Here is a 24,059-nt window from a genome sequence, read left to right as displayed (position 1 = left end):
ATTGATTTTATAATCTTTGTCGTAATTAAATACTACTACCTCCGATTTTTTTTAGTTGCAATTCTGGAATATTTTATATCTCATAAATAATATCCCAAATTTGCAACTAAAAAAAATCGGAGGTAGTATATAAGATTTTGTTTGAGTTTGAAATTATTTTCTTTTAAACGAGCATAAACTTACTTATTTTATCTAAACTATTTTTGCCTTAAAATTGTTCAAAGTCCCTGGTGTAGGGTATCGTAGTCCTTCGCTAGGGTTTCGTAGTTTTGCTAGTTTCTCCTAATTTTCGGATCGTTTTCAATCAATTTTGCTCGCAAATTGCTGTTTCTCTTAGCTTTTCGATGATGGAGTCGAATTTGATTAAGGAGTGGGAGATATTCAAATTAATTGATGATGAAAACACAATAATTGGAGATACAAGCGTAGGTAATGATGCGGAAGGTTCGAAAGAACAACTTTGCTTGGCTCTCGTTGGGAAACTTTGGACGATTAAAACCTTTAATGTGGAAGCTATGAAGAAGACCCAATTGGGGATTTGGCGATTGAATGATAACATTGTAATAAAGATGGTGGACACAAACTTATTTGTATTTCAATTCCATAATGCTGATAAGGAGAAGATTCTAGAAGGATGTCCTTGGTTTTTCGATGGAAAGCTGCTGGTTCTCAAAGATATACAAGGGTATGAACAACCATTGGAGGTGGAGTTTGGCAAGGCTCCGATGTGGCTTCGGATAATTGATGTCCCATTTGCAAAAAGAAACCCTTCTACAATGCGTGACATTGGCGAATCCCTTGGGGGTTTCTTGGAGATGGATGAATCAGATCCCTTTGGCTGGGGGGAGTATATGAGAATTAAAGTGATGATCAATGTGAGGAAACCGCTAAAAAGGGGTATCTTTATTGCGGTTGGGGGCTTGATGACAAAGTGGATATATATCAAGTATGAGAGGCTAGGGGATTTTTGCTTCTACTGTGGTATGCTTGACCACACGGATAAGGAATGTGTTGTGAAAGAAGCGGATGGGGAGGCTACGGAGACTGTTGTATACCAGTACGGAACATGGCTTAGGGCTTCTCCGGCTCGACCATCTATGAAAACTTTTGCTGCAAGCGAGAAAGAAAGAATATGGAGTGAAAAGCTTGGGGTTATTAGAGAGGGAAGAGGTGAGGAATTGGTTCAACAAAAAACAATCAAGCTTGGCCCGGTGGGGGTAACTAGAATACAACACTTTTCTAAAGAATTGTCTCCAATTTTTGAGAAGATACCGAAGGTGAGGAAAGCCACTCTTGCATTGGTCTATGATGTGGAAAACAACAAAATGTTTTGAGGCCGAGAAGTATAATATTGATGCAAGCAGCAACTCTGATGCTAATAAGAAGGTTGGAGATGAAGCTGTTAAGGGTAAGGATAGTAGTATGATGGTTGAGGGGGAGACGACTTTGGGGGGTGGGGGCTGCTCTATAGTTAGGGAAGAGGGAGAAAGGTGTGCAGGAGAGAGAATGTGGGTTGGGGATCAGGTGTTGGGCATGGGGTCAGCTAGGAATGAGGGTGTGTTGGGTGTGGTTTTACCTGAAAATTCACCTGTAAAATATGTTGCTAGAAGCTCGAAAAAATAGAGGAGGTGTGAGAGGATGGAGGAGGGTTATGTTGGGGATAGGGTAGGATCAAACACATATAGGGAAGGAGAATTAATGAAGAAAAGCAAGAGAGTTGGGACTGATGGAGGGTGCTTAGTGATGAGGCCGAGAACACGAGGTTAGAGAAAAAGCGGAGAGTAGAAAATGTGATGTTTACTGGAGACAAACAAAATCAAGTAGAGGGTGATGGTGTTGACCATACCCTCGAAAAGCAATGAAAATATTAAGTTGGAGCATCCAAGGGATTGACAACCCTTGGACGGAGAGAACTCTCCAGGATTTGTGTTGGAAAGAGAGGCCAAATGTGGTGTTTTTAATGGAAACTATGATTGATGTGTCAGTTCTAGAAAGAATAAAACAGAGATGTGGTTACGATAATGACATTTGTATAAGTAGTAATGGGAACTTGGGTGGTATGCGTTTTTGGTGGCGTGAGGAGAATATAGCTACTGTATCATACTCCGAACATTACTTTGCGACGGATATTTGTGACAGTGTGGGGGTTCCAAAGTGGAGAGCGATAGGTGTGTATGGATGGTCGAAAACGGAAAATAAATACAAGAAATGGGACATGATGAGAAGCATAAAGGTGGAGTGTCCTCTACCTTGTATTATGTTCGGGGATTTTAATGAAATTGTTTGTATGGCGGAGAAGGGTGGAGGAGCTACGAAACGTGAGTTTTAAATTGATGCTTTTAGGGGTGCAATTGATGATTGTGGATTGCGTGATTTGGGCTTCACCGAAAATATATTTACGTGGCAAAGGGGGAGGACGGAAGAAACTGTTGTTCGGGAACGGTTGGATCGTTTTCTTGGAGATGATCCGTAGTGTGAATTATTTCCGAATTTCAAAGTGAAACACCTTGCCCATATGGATTTTGACCACGCCCCTACCTTCTCGATACAATCAATTATTATAAACGAGGAAGGAAGATAAAACTCTATAGATTCAAAGCGATGTGGCTTTCCAAGCCCGAATGCAATGAGGTTGTGGGAAAGACATGGGAGGAGGATGCTGGAAATGCACCTCATGTGCGTGTTGCTTTATCTGCAAGTGCATTGACAAAGTGGGTAGCCAAGTCTTTTGGTGACATCAAAAGAAAAATTAGTGCACTTGAAACCGACCTCCAAGAAGCACAGGGGGGCCATATGGATGCTGCTAGATTGCGGCAATGTGAGAAAATTTCTAGGGCTATTAATGAGATTCGATATCAACAAGAATCATATTGATACGCGCGATCTTGTGCAAATGAGATGAGGGAAGGTGATAAAAATACAACCTATTTCCATAGAAAAGCAAGTCAACGAAGGAAGAGAAACCGTATAAATGGCTTGTTTAATTCGAATGGTGTATGGGTCGAGGATGATGATCAGTTGCAGGGGGTTGTTGCGGATTATTTCTCAACGCTCTTTAAATCTGATGAGCTCGAGGAATTTGAGGCAGTGTTTAGCAGGGCTTGAGCCAATGGTGACACATGATATGAACCAAAAGCTATCCGAGGAGCCGAGTGCTGAGGAGGTGAACTTGGCCCTGTTCCAAATGCACCCTAACAAAGCTTCTGGTATCGACGGTATGCATGCTCTTTTTTAAAAAAAATTCTGGCATATTGTTGGCTCTGATATTGTTGCGATGGTTAAAAATTGGTGGAGGGGTAAGACATGTATTGTTTTGATCCCCAAATGTGATGAACCGAAATATATGTCTGAGTTTCACCCAATTAGCTGTTGCAATGTTACATACAAAATAATCTCAAAAAATATGGCTAACAAACTCAAGCCATTCCTTAATGAGACTATTTCTGTAAACCAGAGTGCTTTTGTTCCTGGTCGTTTAATCACGTACAGATAGTGCCCTTATTGCTTTTGAGATTTTTCATTCGATGAAGAGAAGGGGTGAAGGAAGAGATGGTACAGTGGTCCTCAAGCTTGATATGAGTAAGGCGTATGACCAGGTGGAATGGCGCTTTTTGAAAAGAGTTATGAATAAAATGGGTTTCCATGATAGTTGGATTCAATGGGTTATGGAGTGTATTTCAAGTGTCTTTTTTTCTGTTAAGGCGAACGGGGAAACTGCGGGTTCTGTGACTCCATTGAGAGAAATTTGTCAAGGTGATCCTATCTCTTCCTACTTATTTCTTCTTTGTGTTGATGCTTTTTCCGGCCTCATATCTAAAGCAGCAAAAGAGAAAAAGACTAGTGGGGCTAGAGTTTGCTACTCTGCGCCTAGAGCGTCTCATTTGTTCTTTGCTGATAATAGTATTTTGTTTGCTAAAGCTACTCCGCGGGAATGTTCAAAAATAGCTGAAATCATCAGTTCATATGAGATACCATCTGGTCAGAAAGTCATTTTGAGTAAGACAGAGGTTACTTTTAGCAAATATGTTTTGGCCGAAAGAAGGAATGAAGAGATTATTGGTACCTTGGGTGTTAGAGAAGTGGAGAGACATGAGAAATACCTAGGGATCCCGACTATGATTGGTAAGTTGAAAAAGGCTATCTTTGCTTGTTTGAAGGAAAGAATTTGGAAGAAATTGAATGGGTGGAAAGAACGTCTTCTCTCAAAATCGGGGAAAGAAGTGTTAATTAAATATGTGGCTCAGAGTCCCAGACTATTTCTACATACATGATGAGTGTCTACAAAATCCCGGATGGTCTAATTGATGAAATTCACACTTTGCTATGTCGTTTTTGGTGGGGTTCTAGGGAGAATGAGAGGAAGTTACATTGGTAGAGCTAGGAGAATTTGTGCATTCCTAAAACTAAAGGTGGGATGGGTTTTCAGGATCTTAAATGTTTCAACCAAGCACTTCTATCAAAGGAAAACTAGCGACTGCTCACAAATGATTCATCTTTACTCCACAATATCCTTAAGGCTCGGTATTTTAAAAATTCGAATGTGTTGGAGGCCTTAAGGGGGTATGATCCAAGTTATACTTGGAGAAACATGTGGGGGGGTGGGGGGGGCAAAAGGACTCTAACGGGAAGGCCTTTCTTGGAGAACTAGAGGGCCATCGAAACTCCAACACTTCTTGTGGAGTGCAGTTAAGGGTAATCTAGCTGTTAAAAGTAGACTTGCTCATCGACACATTACCCATGATACAACCTGTCATGTTTGTGGGAACCAAAATGAGACTATTTGGCATACCTTATTTGAGTGTGATGCGGCTGCTGCTATTTGGGAATGTAGTGAGCTAAAAACGAACCTTGTTAATGCTCCCACACAATCGTTTGCTGATCTTTGGGCATGGCTGTATAGGAAATGTAATGTGGAGGTTTTAAGCACTATGGCTGCGCTTATGTGGGCAACATGGAGCTGCAAAAATCTCATTATTTTTGAGAATGAAAGGTCGAATGCTGTGTTGCTTGCGACTGGTTATTGCAGGTTGGTTCGTGATTATCAATCATATGCTGCAAGTGTGTTACAACCGTATGGCTGCGGTCATGGCACCTAGAAGTAATTTGAGTTGGAGTTGCCCTCCGAGGGATGTTATTAAGATTAATGTTGACGCTCATGTACCAATAAGTGGTATGGCTGGCCTTGGCGTGGTTTGTAGGGACTTTGAGGGTGCAATAATTGCTACAGCTACGAAAAGGGTTGGTTTATCTTCGCCTGAGGTTGTGGAAACAATGGCCATTCGGTATGCATTACAGCTTGCTCACAAACTGGGATATGCAAGGATCAATGTGGTAAAAGCAGTGACAACAGTCGAGAAAGGACTTTCCCCCATTTATTCCATTTATGATGATATTTGTTTTGATAGAGCTAAGTTTGTTTTTTTGTACTTGTTCACATATTAAATGTTCTTTTAACATGGTGGCACATCTTATAGCAAGATGGGACATGGGTGATAATGTCGAACGTGTACGTTTGGGGTTCCTTTCCCCAAAGTATTATAACTTTGGCGAAAATGGACATGGCTTGATTTAATTAATAAATGCTCTATCTTTCCTTTAAAAAAAAAAACTATTTTTGCCTTTAACTTAGTTTATTTTATATTTTCTGAAATTAGGTGAACTTATTATTTTTGAAATAATATAAAATAAGTTTAAGTAAGATGAAACAAATATACTCTAAGTATGAATTAAAAAAATAAAGTAATGAGGAGATAATGTTTTGATAATTTACTTTTATCATTCCAAAAAAAATGCAATGCCTTAAAAAATGGTGATTACGAGCTAGAATTTGGCATAAAAAAAAAGAAAAAAAGAAGCCTGTTTCGAGCCTAATAACTTTGGGGCAAATAAACTATAAAATAGCGGGTTTTTGGAACTAAGTCGGGTAAAGCCTAATTTTTTAATTAAAAATGTAATTTTGGGTTACCCATAACCATCTAACCCAGTAATTCGGCCCAAAAAATTTGCCAAACTCGACAATTTTTGCGTCGTGCCTACTTTGATCAGGTGTAACTTATTCTAAGGGCCTGTTCTGATTTACTGAACTGAGATGAACTGAACTGAAGTAAAATGTTTATGAGTGAAAGAAATTAGGAACTGAACTGAACTGAACTGATTGGAGCTTAACTGAACTGAAATTAAGCTAAAGAGAACAGGCACTAATTTCTCCAAATTCTCGTGTCTCCAGTTCCCTTCATTTTAAAATCTTCAATTTTGTTCAGTTTCTTTGTAAATTTTCTTCAATTTTTGTGCATTTCCTTTCCATAATCTGTAATTTGATGTTTGGATTTCACTTTATGTTAATTTATTTTCCAGGTTATATATGTGCGCTTTTGTATGTAGAGTTTGTGATCAAATGGTAAGGAAAACACACATCACGAATCCATTTTAACAATAAAATTTGAGACTCAATTTAAATGAAGGTAATGCTTGTTTTTGTTTGACTTAAAAGAGTTTTATATTAAACTTAACTTCATAATTTAATTTTCGATTTTTATTTCTATATTCGATTTTACGATGGATCTTGTAATTGTACCACTTTTGCTTATATTAATCTTTAAATTAATTGTAGAATTCTATGTTGTGAACTTTACTTTGATTCATCTTTGTTAGTTAAGACAAACACTACAAGAGAGGGGGTGAATTGTATGTGAGTTCGAGTGACTACTTTTCGCGGAATTAAAATGGAATATAAAGGAACTTAGCAATGCACACAAGATTTTACGAGAAAACCGTCCAAAGCCCAACTGGAAGTAACACCTCGACCCTCTAAGGGATTTCAAACTAAACCACTTCACTATAATAGGGTAAACTCTCCTAGTTAAAACCTATTATATTCAGACCTTTACTCACAAGTTCCAAAACTGAACTTGCTACTCGATAGGACCTTGTCCTACCCAAACTAAGTCTTGAACTTAGATTCACTCGGCACTCCTTGAATTCTCACACTCTTTGCTTCAATCTTGAAGCTTACAATCTGTATGCAATATGCTTAACACTCACCCAGACCAAAATAATACAAACACTTTTACTCTAATATGTGATTGGAAAGCTACACATGGAATCCGAAACTAATATGACAAAGTTTAGACTTTGCAAACTTACACTTTAGACTCTCTTCAGATTCTTCACGCATAAAACTCACAAAGCTGTGCAAATTATGAACTTTACTTCTTATACAAGAAGTACTCGTATGTAAAGTAGGGTTTTCAAAAGATAGAAATTATAAAACTACCATTTTCATAGTAACACGTTTATGTAAATTTTTTTAGAAGAAAATCTTTTTAGAAAACTTATCTAAGATATAACTTATGAAGAGAATAATATTTTGTAAAACCGGATTTTATAAAATAAATCTTTCGAAAATCTTTTCATAAATTAAAACTTATCTTTTATAAACTTTCCATTTTTAAAGCTTCCCAAGCTTTGTCAAGCCTCTAATAAATTCCATGCATAAACTAACTTAACATATTTACAATAATCCTTAGATAAATAAACTTAACAAAAAGACTTATATTCTTTAGCTGGATTATTTCATCATACGCTATATTGTTTAGGATACTTGGGCTTCACGTAGACCAGGATTAGGTTCCTGCTGACCTTCTTTCTCCAGCTCCTTGTTGGAACCTTGCAGGCCAAGTTCTTATAGAACTTGCTGTCTTCAATGCAGACCAAGTCAATCTTCTAAACTTGCTGTCAAGCTCCTATTAGGGAACTTTCCTTAGTGTTCCTACTAGGAAACCCAGTTAGTTCCATTGAGGAACTCTTCTTCTACTTTCTTTAACTTTCCTTGGAGTGTCCTTGAGTCTTTATAGTCAGGTTACTCTTCCACTTCCAAAGTCAACTTCACATGTTTTAATTACAACACTTAGAAAAATTGCATTAGTTGAAGTTTGCTTTTATTCATAATCATCAAAACTCTTAAGCTTCAACAATCTTCCAAATCAATTTCTAGGGTTTTACATGATTTGACTTTTATTTTTCTTGTAACGATATTTTATACTTTATGGAAGTGCAATTGTACAACATTCATTTAAGCCCATGAATAAATGTTAATAAGATGACTTGATGAAAAGTGAAAAGTAAAGAGGTTGATGGAAAATTGGAACGGTCGTTTACATATAGGGTTGCTACATAAATTTTTATTTTTTGAGGAAACATATAGGGTTTCTAGTTACACTTTAAACTTAAGTGAATAATAAAAATAATAAACAAAAACCAAACCAAAATGGTAAATGAAAAATAGGAAAATGGTTTAAAGCCTTCAGTTCTACCAAGTCAATATTTTAGCCACCACTTTAAGAATTAGAATTCAAAATTAGTCATTTGGGTAAATAATTTTCCTAAGTTAGTCATTTTACTAGTAGATTATGTGGGTTTGATTCCAATTATTTTTAAATACCATCAATTACTGGCACTACTCTTTGTTTTCTTCTCTTTGCTTTTCCAAAGACTTCCTCATTTCCATTATAATACATTTTGGGGTGAAATGTTTTTTTGGGTGCGTGTTAAGTAATAATGTGTCACCAAGTCATTGGAAAAGACAACAAGGGACAAGGGGAGACAGCTCTTAAGATCTTTGATCTTTTGAAACACCTCTACTTCAGATAGTATCTTAGGGTGCACCCTAAACTCTTGCTCTCCATTAAAGGCTTTTTTCAAGTTTCGATAGTGATGAGTACATGGCAAAAATATATGATTCCCATCAAAAACATTCTTCATAGATACACTCAACCACTTTCTTGGAAAACCCTCCATGCATACGGGACAAGCAGTTTCCCCTTTAACAGGGTATCCTAACAGATTACCATATGCTGGAAAATCTTGAATAGTACAGAACAAAATTTCTTTTAAATTGAAATTCTCGTTTCGATGTGCATCGAACACCTCTACACCTGTTTCCCACAACATCTTCAAATCATCAATTAGTGGATCTAGATACACATTAATATCATTACCAGGCTGCCTTGGACCAGAAATTAGTAGTGATAACATCATATACCTTTTTTCATGCAAAGTGCAGAAGGTAAGTTCGTTGTAGGTAATCAAAACAACATGCCAAGTACTGTAAGTGCTACTCAATGATCTAAATGGATTGAAGCCATCTGTAGACAAAGCAAGGCGTAGATTACTCTTTTCTTTGGCAAACTCTGGAAATTCTCCATTGATAAACCTTCATTATGGGGAATCAGCTGGATGTCTAAGCATTGCGTCATCCTCTCGACCATAGACATGCCATGTTAAATTTTCAGCATCTCCAGCATTAGAAAATAGCCTTTTAAACCTAGGTATTATTGGAAAGTAACATAATACCTTGGCAGACACTTGTCCTTTTTTTTTCTATTTCGCGAGGCATTACAAATTGAGCATCTCTCTAACGATTCATTCTCGTTTCGATACAACATACAATCGTTAGGGAAAGCATGAATTTTCTCATAAGGTAAACCCATGACACTTAATGTCTTTTATGCCCTCATATGTACAACTTGGAAGGAAATTATCATCTCAAAGCATGTCTTTTACCAATTCTAGGATCATATTAAAGCTTTGATCAGTTAAACCATGACCCGCCTTCAAATTATACAACTTAAGTATGGCAAACAATCTTGTGTATTTAGTACAACCTTCATACAAAGGCTTTTCAGAGTCACTTAACAAGCTCTCAAATTTAGTGGGATCTTCATCAAAATTCTCCTGTACTACATGGAGCATTTCCTCTAATCTATCTCCCGCATTTGTATATTGAAAAGTTACTAACTGAAGCTCCATCCCTACATTCTCCATGCCAAATCCAACAAGTATATGTTTTATCAAATTCCTATTTCTCCGAGTGATTAAGTATCTCTTCGGATCTCTTATTCAATAAATTATGGCACATGTGACAAGGGCATGGTAGCTTATGGCGGCCTCCACTATTCTTAACTGCAAACTTAACACATTCTCTCACACCTACTTGATATTTTGGGTCACCTGGCTTAGTTGTTGTTATCCAACTTCGATCCATTTAATATTTTTTACACAACAACAACTAAAATTATTAATCCCATTCTGATGATTTTATTTAATTGGTTTGAAGTATGATATATTCTTTGACAAACATATATTATAGGATTAAAGTCAATTTTATATACTCCTGCCCCTGCCCCTCTCCCTACACCTTCCCCCTCATCTTCTAAATACTAAACTTAAAAAAGAACATAACATGCATGAAAAAAGATCATAACATTAGGCACCAAGCAACAAAACCCACAATTTTGTGTACATGCATGAATTCCATAGTGCATTTTTAATTTAAAAAATCATTTTGGAAACCCAAACCCTACATTAAAGATGTCATACATGTTGGAAATAAGAAAGCAAAAACTAGAGAAGAGACGCCGAACCAAACTAATGCTTTCTCATTCAAATAATCTAATAACAAGTCATGCCTTATATAGGCTACAAAAGTAACTGACAAAATAAATAAAAATCAAATAATTAGCATGCAAATCCTAAGTACGTGGGATTGTTGTTGATAATGCCCATAATTCTAGCCCACTACTACCACTACTCTAACTTACTAGTTTAACTAAGTAAATAACAATATTAAAACTAAATATCTAATTGACTAACTTTAACAATACAATCTAAAATAATAAAGAAGTTAAAGAGAAATTCAAACAACAAACCTAATATATTAAAATAATAATAATAATAATAATAATAATAATAATAATAATAATAATAATAATAATAAAAACCCCAAAATTACTACAAAATAATTTTATACTTGAACCCTTGAAGCCCCAACAAAACCCACGATTCCCATATTCTAAAGTTTTTATTAAAGTTCAACTCTTAATAAGCAACCCAACATTATTCTCATTTAGCAAAGCATACAATCAACGCACAATTGAGCCAAAATTCACAAATTAAATGGAGAAATACCTTTAACTTTGCGGTGGAGGAAATTTGCGATAGCGGAGGAATGCGATGGAGGTGGAAAATCCGACGGTGGAGGAGCTACTCATTCTTGGTAAAGGTGTGGAGATGAAAAATTGAAGGGCGACAATCAAATTAAATGCGAAATCCGACCACCGCTACTGCTCGACCTTGGTGTGGGAATGAAAAATTCGACTACCTAGTTGCTCGTTCTTGGTGGAGGTGAGAAATCCAATGGCAACCCTCGTTCTTGGTGTGCAGGTGGAAAATGAAAGAGGGTTTATTTTGGGTATAAATTTGGGATGGAATAGAAAACAACAGGTGGCAATGGAATTCTGTATAAACTCGTTTTTTTTTAACTTTAACCCATCTTCTCTCTTTCTCTCCTCCGATCTTAACCGCAATAGTAACAAAACCGCCGCACAACAGATGGCCCTCCAAAACAACCACCGTTTGCCGAAACAACCCCCCTCCCCTGTTTGCTGACCCCCTCTCTCCCTAAAACAACCACCCTCCCCTTTTCGCGCGGCCCTCGAAACCCTAAAACCAACCTGAAACAACCCGAAAAACCAAAACCCGACCCTTCCCTTTTCGCCGGCCCCCGAAACCCTAAAACCCACCTGAAACAACTCGAAAAACCAAACTTGTTTTCAGGGGTTTGGTTTTTCGGGTTGCTTTAGGTGGGTTCGGGGGCCGGCGAAAAGGGGAGGGTGGTTGTTTCAGGAAGGGAGGGGGCCGACGAATAGGGAAGGGGAGTTGTTTCAGCGAACGGTGGTTGTTTTGGAAGGGCAACTGCTGTTGTGTGGCGGTTTGGGGATGCGGTGTTCAGGGGAAATTGGTGGAAGGGTAGCGTCGGGGTGGGGGAAATTAGGGATGTGGTGTTCAGGGGAAATTAGAGATGTGGTAGGGGTTGTCGGCTTGTTGCCGACGAAGAAGGGGTGCTAGCAGTGAAGGTGGTTGAGGAGGAAGTAGTGGATGGAAGGTGGCAGGACGATGGCTGGGCCCCACTAATGGAAATCGTAACAAAGTTAGACGGAGGTACCAAATTAAAGTAAAATTTTAGATGAATATGGGTCATTTTCGAGGTACCAAAAGTCAAAATTTCCTTAAAAAAAAGTTGGACACCTCTAGTTAACCAATGAATTTTTTTTATCTTTTTATTTATTTATTTTTTTAAATCAAAAAGGGGAAAAAATTTAGACCCTTCATCTTTTCATCAATTTTACTGCTATGCATTACTCCAACTTTTAATTTCTTTCTTCTTCTCTTTGTTCATTTACTTACAAACACCTAAATAGAGCATATTCCCCCATCTTTCACTCTGAAGCTTTTGGAGCAATGATAATTTAGGAAATTAAACCTTTTTCATTGAAATTACTTAGAGCATTTGCTAAGATATGGACATGTGATATTGGGGGTGGGTTGAATATAGGGATGGAAACTTCAAATATGGTGTAAGGGATGGGGGTACACAAGTTAGATATGTGGTGAGTCTGCTTGAGAAAACTTGCAGCTATAATGCTTGAAAACTAAGGGGTTTTCCTTGCAAACATGTTGCACAGCTATTTAGAAGGTAATGGAGCATCTAGAGCACTATGTGGCTCACTGTTTCACTAAGAAAAAATATTTGGAAACTTATCAATTTCCATTAGAGCCTTTGAATGGCCAGAGTCTCCGTATGCCCAATTATAGCCCCTGCTGTTAAAGTGTAGAAGCACAGGAGAAAAACAAAGAGAAAACCATCTATGGGTGAGGCTGAAGGGATCAAGATCTCAAGGAAAGGCTAACAACATAAGGAGCATACGTGTGGAAATTGTAGACAATCCAATAAGAGAAAATGTCCCCAACAAGCTACAACAACTCCAAAGCATTAAGAGGCAATGCATGATCCGGGCACCCAACAATCTCAAGCATTAAACGTAATAATGGAAGGCCACCCTACAACTAAGGTACATTACTTATACAATTTAAATAAAACATTGTAAACAGTATAGATACATTTGCATTATTTTTTTTTACGGTTTTTTCACCATATACCCTTGAGTTTTTTGTTTACCCACCATAATATACCCATGAAAATTTTCAAATTCACCATATACCCCCTGAGTTGTTACAAAAATTCACCATTTAACCCTAATGACAGCAAGATGAGTGAAATTTAATTAATTATACATCAAATCCACCTTAGATTTCTCCCCCCATCCTCGAAACCACTCCTCTCTTTTGTCCAATCCCTGAAACCACGACTTTAAATCTCCGTAATCATATTTGTATGATTGATTTTGAGAATGAGAAAAGGAAATTTGGGATGGTTTTGGGGTGGGAAAAATAAATGTGGATGATTTTTAGGGGCAGGAGAATGTATTTAGGGTGATTTTGGGTCCTAATTAAACCTAAAGATTGACAAGGTTAACAATTATTAGTCATCAAGGGTATAAGGTGTATTTCTGTGAAAACTCGGGAGTATATGATGAATTTTAAAAAATTTATGGGTATATAGTGAATAAACAAAAAACTTAGGGGTATATGATGAAAACCCCCCCTTTTTTTAAAGAGTTCAAGGCAATAAGGAAGCTACTACTTGTGTGGACTCACTAAATATTGCTGCTTTTTTCTATATAAATAAAAACATAGAACTTTTTTATACAAACCAGTAGCTTAGACTTTTATTAAAGCATCAAGTTAAAGACATACAACTTTTTTGCATTATTAAGCAAAATTTTGTAGTAGCTATTGGAGTATTTACAGAACTAACAACTATATTTTTGGATATTAGCTATTGTGACTTTTTTTTTTTAAAGGAAAGCTATTGTGATATGTTGCTAAATGTTTTTTAGAAGGGTCTAAGTTATTTACTTAGGGTCTAACTTTTTTTAGAAGGGTCTAACTTTTTTTCTCATGGTTAATGGTGAGTTTAAGTGAGGTTAACTCATCGAAAAATCCACCCTAAACCCCAAAAATTAAGTAAAATTAAGTTAGACTTCAAACACAATATTTGTCAATTTGTTGGACCCCATTTGTGATCTTAACTCTCACTAGCACAATATATATTATTACAAATAATAGGAACATTGTCAAAAGTGACTTCAAATCTTTCAATTGAGTCTTTATCTACTATCATTAGTATTATCTTGTACAAAGATATGTAAGCCAGAATTGTTTACACAAAGATATGAAATTGTCTAATTTTAAGGATATTAACTCAAATAGTGGGGCAATTTTCAATAATATACATGCTACATGGTGTAGGTTCAAGGCCCACATAGCTTATATAACATTTGCATATTGGTGCATTCTTTTTGTTGGTTAAGAATTGATCGTTTTAATAACTTGTAATGAGTATAGTGCTCTTGGTTAGGGACACTTAAGGGCTCATTATCAATATTGATTTTATAGTATAAACTTTTTTATTACTTGTTATTCTAATGTGCATTTTAATATATTAATAGTCAAACTTATGTGTTAAAGAGTTGCAAGTTAAAAAATAAAAAAAAGGGAATATCTTATTGCTATTTACTCCCTACATTTTTTTTTTATGTTTCTTCCAGTTTTGATTGTTCAAATTTCTCAATGTACATCTTTGACTTTTTTTTACGGGAAGAAATAATATCATTAACGAATAGCCATACGACATACACAATACTAAAAAATATTTGTAAAACCACAAATTAGAGAAATTAATATAACTTTTACAATCAAAATTATAACTAATTTACATATTTGAAATAGCTCATACTCCACCACTTCAAGCTTAACACGAGCAGTGATTTTCGATGTCTTTGCATCTTTCCAAGTAAAAACCTTGACAATAAAACTAAATTAAAGAAAAAGGGTTGAAATAGTATTATTTTTGAAGAAATTAGACTATTTCTGACCTAAACGGCCAAGAAAACTAAAACCTCTAAGGAGAGAAGAGGGTGGAGAGAGAATATATATACATCTTTGAGTTAAATTGTCCTTAATTATGTATTACAAGTAATTATAAATTTTTTTTTTACATTCATTATATTAGAAATAACTACATTAGTGCCCGTGTGATGCACTGTAGTAATAATCTAGTGACTATATGACTAAAGACTTATTATTAAATTCCTCTTGATTAACATCTAAATATTAATCAAACAACATACTAAAATCTACAGTAAAACTATTAGTACAACATACATATATAAATTACAAATAATATATCACCTTTATACCCAATAAAATAATTTCAATGGAAATAAATTATACTCGGACCGTTAAAGGCTATAATGATCCATAATTAGGCAACACTAACTTATATTATTAGTAGTTCATTTTCTGTTTATGGATTGATGCTCTACATGATATCGTCGCTTTTTGTAATTACATAAAAACGTGTTTGAAGCTAACCAATAATTGTAGTTTGATCATTATTTGTTTATTGCCTTAAAAGTTGAATTATTTGCAAATGATAGCTATTTATCCACAAAAAAAAATAAAAATATATTATGTCACTTGTCAATACGTTCGACATGTCATTTACTATGTAACTTATTCATAAATTTCGAATGTAATAAATTTATTATCTCAATCAAATGTTTCAGCAAAACATTACAATTTTTTTGTATTTACTAATTAAGATATTAATTTTTTAAAATTATTTAATAACAAAAAATTGATTGATATTTTACATTTTTCTAGAATTTGACGTATGATGTAGTTAGACCTGATCATACCTAGCCTGGCCCGCTGACCCGAAACAACTCGGCCTAATTCCGGGCATGTTTTGTGCAGAATTTTTCGGCCTGAAATCGGGTCGAGCCCGGCCCAGAGTGAAAATTTATTTTTTTGTTACAGGTTTGGGAATGTGTTTTTATGCATTTTTAGTTTTTTTTTTTGCCCGGCTCAAAAATGGTCCGAAAAGCTTGCACGAACCCGCCATTTTGGGCGAGTTTGGGCACAAAGATTTTGGCCCGAATCTTGGCCCGGCCTGATAAGTGGGCTGATTTTTTTGGCCTCGTCCTCTAGCCCGACCTACCTTAAGATCACCTCTAGATATAGTTGACGAACACAACATTTATTTTATGGGCTTTTCTAATTAAGCTATGCCCCATTAGTTGTTGAGTTTCTAAGGTGTGATCGTGCTTTTTTAAAATTACAAGATGTGCCCTCCAATTTAAGGTGTTTATTCAACTGTACCCTTTGATGTAACCTAACATTAGTAGTTGTGTTAACTATTAATTGCCTCACTTTGGAGAAAAATTTAACGCCCAAAGCCCCAAATTGGGTTAGTGTTATATAAAAGGATTAATATTAAGCATTTTTTCCACATTTTCTCATCTACCTTTTTTTCGTTCTTCTAAAAGCAACCATTGATATGTCAAGCTCTTGAAGAACTTCTTCTTTTTTCTCATCCGCTTCTTATTACTTTCCATTTTTTTATAATTACTATTGTCGAGTTAACATAAGAGGGTGTGGTTGATCAATTACCTTAAATTGGAGGACACAACTTGTAATTTTGAAAAAACATGGACACAACGTAAAAACTCAATAACCTCAAAGACACATCTTAGAAAAATCTTTATTTTATAATCATATCTAATACTCCCTTAGTCTAAGAAACAAAATATTAGAGATACTTGGAAAAAAAATAAAAAATAAAAAATAAAGTGATGCTTAGCTTTAAAGTAATTTTCTTAATATCAATTATATGAATCAATTTAATTATTACTTTTTTTGGCAAAATTAAATAATACTTCGTTTAAAAGATGTCTAGGCTGTAATGAAGTACGAAGTATCTTGTACCTGAACCAGTGATTCACTTTTTCAAAAAAATTAAAAAATACTACCTCCGTTAACATTTACTTGCAACTTTGGAATATTAATGTCTCTCAAATAATACCCCAAAGTTGCAAGTAAATGTTCACGGAGGTAGTAGTTAGAATAATATTTTAGGGAAATGTGTATGGAGAAATTAAGAACATGAAATATAAAGGAATAATACATTTTATATAAAAGATAATATATAAGATTTGGAATAAATTATTGTTGTATATTATACAAATATTTCAAAAATAAAAGTTTTTTGCTATAAGGGGAGGGGGGTTTTGGAGGGGAAAAAATAGCACTAAGAAGTGACATGTGTCATTCTTAGTGGCTATTTTAGTATTGATGTTATTGATTTAGAAGATTCCTTCAAATTGTAACTAGCTTATTGTTAAGATTTTAAACAAAAAGAGAAAATATATTTTAGATTTTATAATAGGATAAATTGGTAAGATTTAATCTCAACTTTGGGTCATTTAATTTTAGGAGAATTGACTTAAAATAATACCAACTATCAACGGTGTTTGCAAAATAATACAAAATCAACTATTTGTAATTAACGGTACCACCCTTTTATACTATATGTGCAAAATAGTACGCCGGTCACCAGAAAAAAAAAAAAAAAAAAAAAAAAAAAAAAAAAAAAAAAAAAAAAAAAAAAGAGGAATGTTCTGTCTATATACATATATGTTTTTTGGTATTAATTTTCTGTTTTATTTTCAAAATACATATCGTGTTAACAATTTCCTTCACTGTACAATCTCAATTAATAATGTCGCACCCTTTGTTAGGCCTTTTTTTTTTTTTTGTAAATTGTTAATGTGTATTTACGCAGCTATTTTGAGTTTTTTGAATAAAAAAAAACTCAATCTTTAAACCTTTCTTGGATTTTTATATGTTTATTATAAGATTATGGATGTATGTATTCATTTTTCTTGAGGAAAAACGAGTTAAAGAATTTTTGTGACACAATGATAAAACTCCAAAGGCTCGGTTGAGAGGCGATACTTGAAGGCTCGGTTCAAGAATCAAAGTTTAGCACAACGGAAAGGTTTAACAAATCATAAACACAAGCTAAGCTCTCGTTTTTCATATGATAATCAAAACTCAAATCTCTATCTAAAACGTTATAACCTAAAGCCCTTTATATAGGCAAAATAAATTATGGAATATTCTAAAATCTACAGATAAACTAATCTCTAAACTAAGGGTCTGTTCTGATTGACTGAAGTGAGTTGAACTGAACTTAACTGAATTAAATATTTTATGAGATAAGGAAATTAAGAACTGAACTGAAAATAATCTGAAGAGAACAGGCCCTAAATATATCAAAATAAAAGATAAATAACAACTAAATATTATCTATAATAACCACCCAAAGGATAACTATTATCAACAAAAGATTTAATTTTAATGGCTCTTCTACGTATCCTCTAGATATGCATCAATTGTCAATATGTATTTAAATATTTTTTTCAAAATATCTGTAGTAATTTTTACTACCACACTATTTTGGTTGGTGAATGTGGGGAAATTTTAGAATTTTGAAACTAATTATATCAACATAATAATGCATTTAAAGGCTCTATTTACTATTGTGTGATAGTAGAAATTACTACAGGTATTTTGAAAAATAAAACATTTAAATACATATTGACAGTTCAACAAAAAAAAGAAAAAAAAATCAAGGGTGGGGCATTATTAATTTGGATTATAAAGGAAATTGTTACATAATACGTATTTTGAACAGAAAACAGGAAATCAATAAAATATAAAATAATGATAAATAAGAAAAATTGTCAAAAATAATGATAAATAAGAAAAATTGTCAAAAATAATACAAACTTTTTTTATTATTTCTAAATAATATAAACTTTGGGTGGTGTTCGCTTTAAATAAGTTATGACCTGTTAGTGACTTGTTTAACAGGTTCCATGGGACACGTGTCATCGTCTTATTGGTTTGATAATTTTTTTTAATTTATTTAATGTTTTTAACTATTAAAAGATTTAAATAATACTCGTATTAATTATTTTTTTGAAAAAAACGACCCATTATTATTAAAATTCCTAATAATTTTGAAAACATCATCATCATCATTATTATTATTATTATTATTATTATTATTATTATTATTATTTAAAATAAAAAACCTTTTTCAAAAAAATAAACAACCTACTACCACAAAGCCAGCCCAGCCACCACCCCCTCCCCACCGTGAGTCGCCGCCAGACTCCATCCATCTCCCTTGGGCCGGCCAGCCCTACCCGCTTCTCTTACCCCTATTCGGATAGTTCGACCCCTCTCCCCTTCCCTTGCCCCCTATTCGACCCCCTCCCCTTTCCCCTAATCAGAATATCGACCCCCCTCCCCTTCCTAAAAAGTAAGCCGACGCGACCCAAACTCGATATTCCATAGCCCAAACAACTGCCAAATCGTTAGGGTTTAGGTTTTGGGTTTGGGTTGGGGGTTTTGGGATCTGATGAGGGGGAGGGGGAGGGGTTTTGTGGGGAACTGGGGAAGGGAAATGGAAGGGGTGGGGTCGACCGGCGAAGGGGAGTTAGGTGATTTGGTGGCAGCAGCGTGGCCGGGGAGAGGGAGTGGTTGGTTGTTGGAGATGTTGGTGGTGTTTTTTTTTTTAATTTTTTTTAAATAACAATAATAATAATAATAATAATGTTTTAAAAAGATAATAATAATAAGATATAATTAATATTAAAAAAAATAAATAATAGGAGTTAATTAATTATTTTTTTAACACAAAATAAATAAATTATTTAGTTATTAGGAATTATTTATTATTTAATTAAGATTTATATGAGAAATTGACCATGCTTAAGTTTTGATTAGAAGTAAATTATTTTGTTAAATGATTTTATTAAAGAAAAAAATATAATTGACCGGTCATTATGTCATTTAAGTTGTAGGTAAATTATCTTGTTTAAAGCGGACACTGTCCAAAGTTTGTATTATCTAGAAATAATCAAAAGTTTAACTTGTTTTTGGCGGACCGCTCAAAGTTTGTATTATTTTTGACAATTTTTCCTAATAAATATAGACGAAATATTCCTCAAAATACTTTTTCGATCACCGGCATACTATTTTACACATATACTACAAAAAAATACCGTTAATAGCAAATAGTTGAGTTCGTATTATTTTATCTACATCGTTGATAATCTAATATACATAAATAAAGTAGACATTTTTCGGGAGCATTCGGTGCGCCACATAAGCAAAGGTACTATTTTGACTAATTAAAAATTAGATTTGCATTTTATTTTAGAATTAAATAATTCATTCGCCACCTAAGAAAAAGTGACAAATGAAATTTAAAATTTTTTTCACGTAGTTTAAACAACGAATAGTAATTTACTAGGATATAAGTTATTTAAAAACTAAAAATTATCTTTTTGAAAAAAACTAACAATAATCTTTAAATATTAGGATTTAAATTATTAAAAAAAAAAAATTGATATTAATGGTTTGATAAAATAAATTAATTAATAAAATAAATCTGCATGTAAAAACAAATTTTAGTAAATAAAACATAAACATATAATCGTTAAGTATTCCAAATTATAATTAAGTAAAATTTGTCTCTTATTTTATCAGCACTAATTTTTACATATAATTGATAATTATGTTTATGGTTTTTTTGAGAGTTTTATTAAATATAAATATAATAAGCAAATTAGATATTTTTTAAATTAATTTGGCCAAACTTATAATTTAAGTGGATTCAAAATAATAAACCTAAAACAAAATATATTAATATTATTAATAAATTAACAAATTAAGTGTGTATATATATATACATACACTAGCAACAACAATAATTCTCCAAATATCAAGCCAAATTCAATAAATAAAACCAAAAAACCAAACACCAAACCATCGTATCTAAAAAATTAAATTAAATAAATTATTTTTTTTTAAAAAAAACCTTCGAAAAATTAGATGAAAGCGGAGCTCATGTTTCAGTCGCTCGGCATTTTTCGAGAGCCAATTGATACTCGTACATCACTTGATAACCTTCATATTCCTTGACGCCTTGAAAATTGTCACAAGTAAATATCCGACACTTGAATATGTAGCCCACAATCTTTTTTTTTAATATCAGTTATGGTTATCTTAGATGGAAGCGAAGCTCGTGCTTCAGTCGCTTGGTATTTTTTGGGAGCCAATTGATACTCATATAGCACTTGATTACCTTCCTGTTCCTTTACGCCTTGAAAACTGTCACCGGTAAATATCCGATACTTGAATATATAACCCATAACCTTCTTCTTAATATCAGTTATGGTTATCTTATATATGACGTAAGATGTTGGTGACACTCATAGTTAAAAGTTTGGGAGTAATCTGGTATAGGTTTAGATGGATGTTTATTCCAATGGGAATTAAACATTAATGGTTGGGTTTTGAGATATGGGGATTTAAAATACCTTGCAAGATCACCAACAGTAAATCTAGTGAAATTAAGAGGTTTAAATGACCCCTTTATTAACTGATTATCCACATAGCTCTGTCAAATCCTGAGTGCAATGTCTAGAGTATGATCCCATTTCCGAAAACATATCTTTTCTTGATTTACCTGGAAGCTTGATTATTTTTATTTTCTTTTCCGAGAGAATTGCTTTGAATTTCTCCATGATTGGGATTGTAATGGGTAAATTAGGGTTTATTTTCTTATACTCCGTAGTCTTTTAATGGGCCAAACCCAAATGAGTATTTATTTTACTACGTATTAATTAGGATATGATATGAAACAGTGGATTTCATGGTAAGATACGGTGTACTTTTTCATGGGAGAAATAAATCACATGTATTTGATATCACATGGTATCTTATAATTTTTTGATATGTTGTACTCCCTGCGTTCTCTTTTGTTCTTTACGTTTAGAATTATGCGCGGTTATTTAGGAAAATTAATAAAGTGGGTACATTCAATCATTTTTGTCATCATAATTCATTAGGAGATGATAGAGGGAACTATTACTACCAAAAAATAATGAAAAAAGAAAAGGTTTAAGAGGAGAAAGGAGAGAAAAAGTAATAATAAGCATTGAAATTAGTACTCCATCTAATATAAAATTGGAAAAAGTACACTATCACATGCAAAATGGAGGACAACATGAGATATTAAAAAATAAACCAAGGGTAAAGTAGTCTAAATTTTATGTCTTAAAATAGAAAAATCCTAAATTTAAAGAATAGAAAGAAACACCCAAAATGGCAACGTAAAAAACAAATGGGAACGGAGGGAGTATTTATCAACAATGGTAAGATCGCGTGCATTATAAGTTATCATAAGGCTGAGTGTTATAAGATAGTTTTTTGATATATACACGCCTTATTTGTTATACCTACGATTATAAGATAATCTTCAATAAAATTTGTTATACCTACGATTATAAGATAATCTTCAATAAAATTTGTTATACTTACGATTATAAGATAATTTTTTATAGCGTTATAAATTGACGTATCATACGACATCAACGAAATTTCGTATCATACAAAACCCCATCAAGCGAATTTGTGTTAATAATTTTCTATCAGTTTTAAGTCATCAATGGTTGGGTAAATCTTAGCTTAATTTTTAAATTTATATTTGTAATTATTACTTACATTATTTTTTTTTTGGGATATTTAACAATTATACATTTATGTTTTGTTTAATTTATTGAATTTTGTTTTTACATGCCTATCTAATTTAATAGGGGAATTAAATTCGAGCAACAATAATTGGAAAATCGGATATGGTCCTATTGGACGAGGAGGTAATATATTTTTATAAATTGCTTATCTTTATTAAATTTTATTAATATAAATCTTTTTTGTTTTTTATTAATTAATTTTATGAAAAAAATTAACTTAATTTCTTATTTTTAATTGCAGGGTGATTATGATCTTGCCTCAATTAAAGCCAACTTCGTCCAACACTTTTATCCAAAATATATTGAAGGAAATATTTTCCTTATATATGGAGCATGTTTATTTTAGATTTGGAATTACAATATTTTCCACAAATTATATACTACTTCCGTTTTTGAAAGTTCGACTCACTTACTATTTATGTGGCCAAAATAAAATAAATTTGACCACAATTTATGATTCATACAATAGAAATAAATTAGCATGTGGATCTTATTAGATTCACCTTATGAATTTTCCAAATATCAATTTTTTATAATTTTACTCATACATAGCCAAAGACATTCATGGTCAAAGATGTTTATTAGAGACCGCACAAATACATTTCGGGAACGGATGGAGTACAACATTTTAACATAAAAAAGAATACAATTTTATTAGAATTAACGTATTCAATCTCCAATAAATACTTAGAAACTAATCTAAAAAAACTTTTATGTACAAAGGGATTTATAAAAAAGATTTATAAGTTATTAAAAAAGGGAAAAAAAAAGATGCAAAAATATTAGAATAAAATCCGTGCATCGCACGAGCTTACATCTAGTTAGTATTATTGTAACCAATTTTCCTTACTCTATTAATCCCAATTATCGATTATTTTCTAATAATCTCAACTTTGGGGAATAGTTTCTTTTATCAAGTTATGATCGGTCAACAAAAGTCATGACCTAGTGTAACAGGTTACTTGACACATGTCAAGCTCTGATTGGTAAAAGAAAAATTACTACGTAAAAACAATTTTTTTAAAAATGAAAAAAAAAGTCTAACCACCAACAACCCCCACCAGGAAACACCTCCACCCCTCCTCTTCCCCCCACCGGAAAACACTTCACCCCCTTCCCGTCCTTCCCCTACCCCCTTGAAAACACTGACAACCCTTGTTAAAAAGGTTTATACCTTCAATTCTCTTAACCCTAATTTCGATTCTTTTGGTTCGCATTTTGTTGAAACTGTTGAAACTAATTCTGATCAATATACCCTAGTTTTTGCAAATTATTACCCAGAAAATCTGCGCGTTTCGATTAATATTAGGTTGGCAATGTATAATCTTGAATTCTTGATAGGAAAACCCAAACTCAAAATTATCTTTTCGCGGGTCGGACTATTTTGCCTTGAATTTACTTCTTCGTAATCATTTACTTTGGCATGGTTGTGTTCTGGGGGAGGGTCGTTGGCGATTTCTGGGGGCGAGGAAAGGTTGGGAAAGGGGTGGGCTATTTTCTGACGGGGGAAGGGGAGGGGGTTAGGGTGTTTACCGGAGGGGGAAGGGTGGAGCGTTGGTGGTAATTTCAATTTTTTAAAAATGTTTTTTACTAATTAAACTAAGTCACGTGTCATTTAAGAAAAAAAAATAAGTACTCCCTCCATCC

The 24,059-nt window shown here is 33.7% G+C and overlaps 1 long non-coding RNA gene across 1 annotated transcript; it reads left to right on the top strand.

The window, feature by feature from the left end:
- Nucleotides 1-11,248: 11,248 nt before the first annotated feature.
- LOC145562288 (uncharacterized) lies at nt 11,249-22,958 on the top strand. Its single transcript, XR_014094313.1, has 3 exons — nt 11,249-12,908; nt 22,476-22,535; nt 22,654-22,958. It is a non-coding gene; the product is annotated as an uncharacterized LOC145562288 (long non-coding RNA).
- The last annotated feature ends 1,101 nt before the right edge of the window (nt 22,959-24,059 follow it).

This window comes from Chenopodium album, chromosome 10 (assembly GCF_948465745.1).
Source record: "Chenopodium album chromosome 10, dcCheAlbu1.1, whole genome shotgun sequence".
Lineage (NCBI taxonomy): Eukaryota > Viridiplantae > Streptophyta > Magnoliopsida > Caryophyllales > Amaranthaceae > Chenopodium > Chenopodium album.
This window is presented reverse-complemented; position numbering and strand designations above follow the sequence as displayed.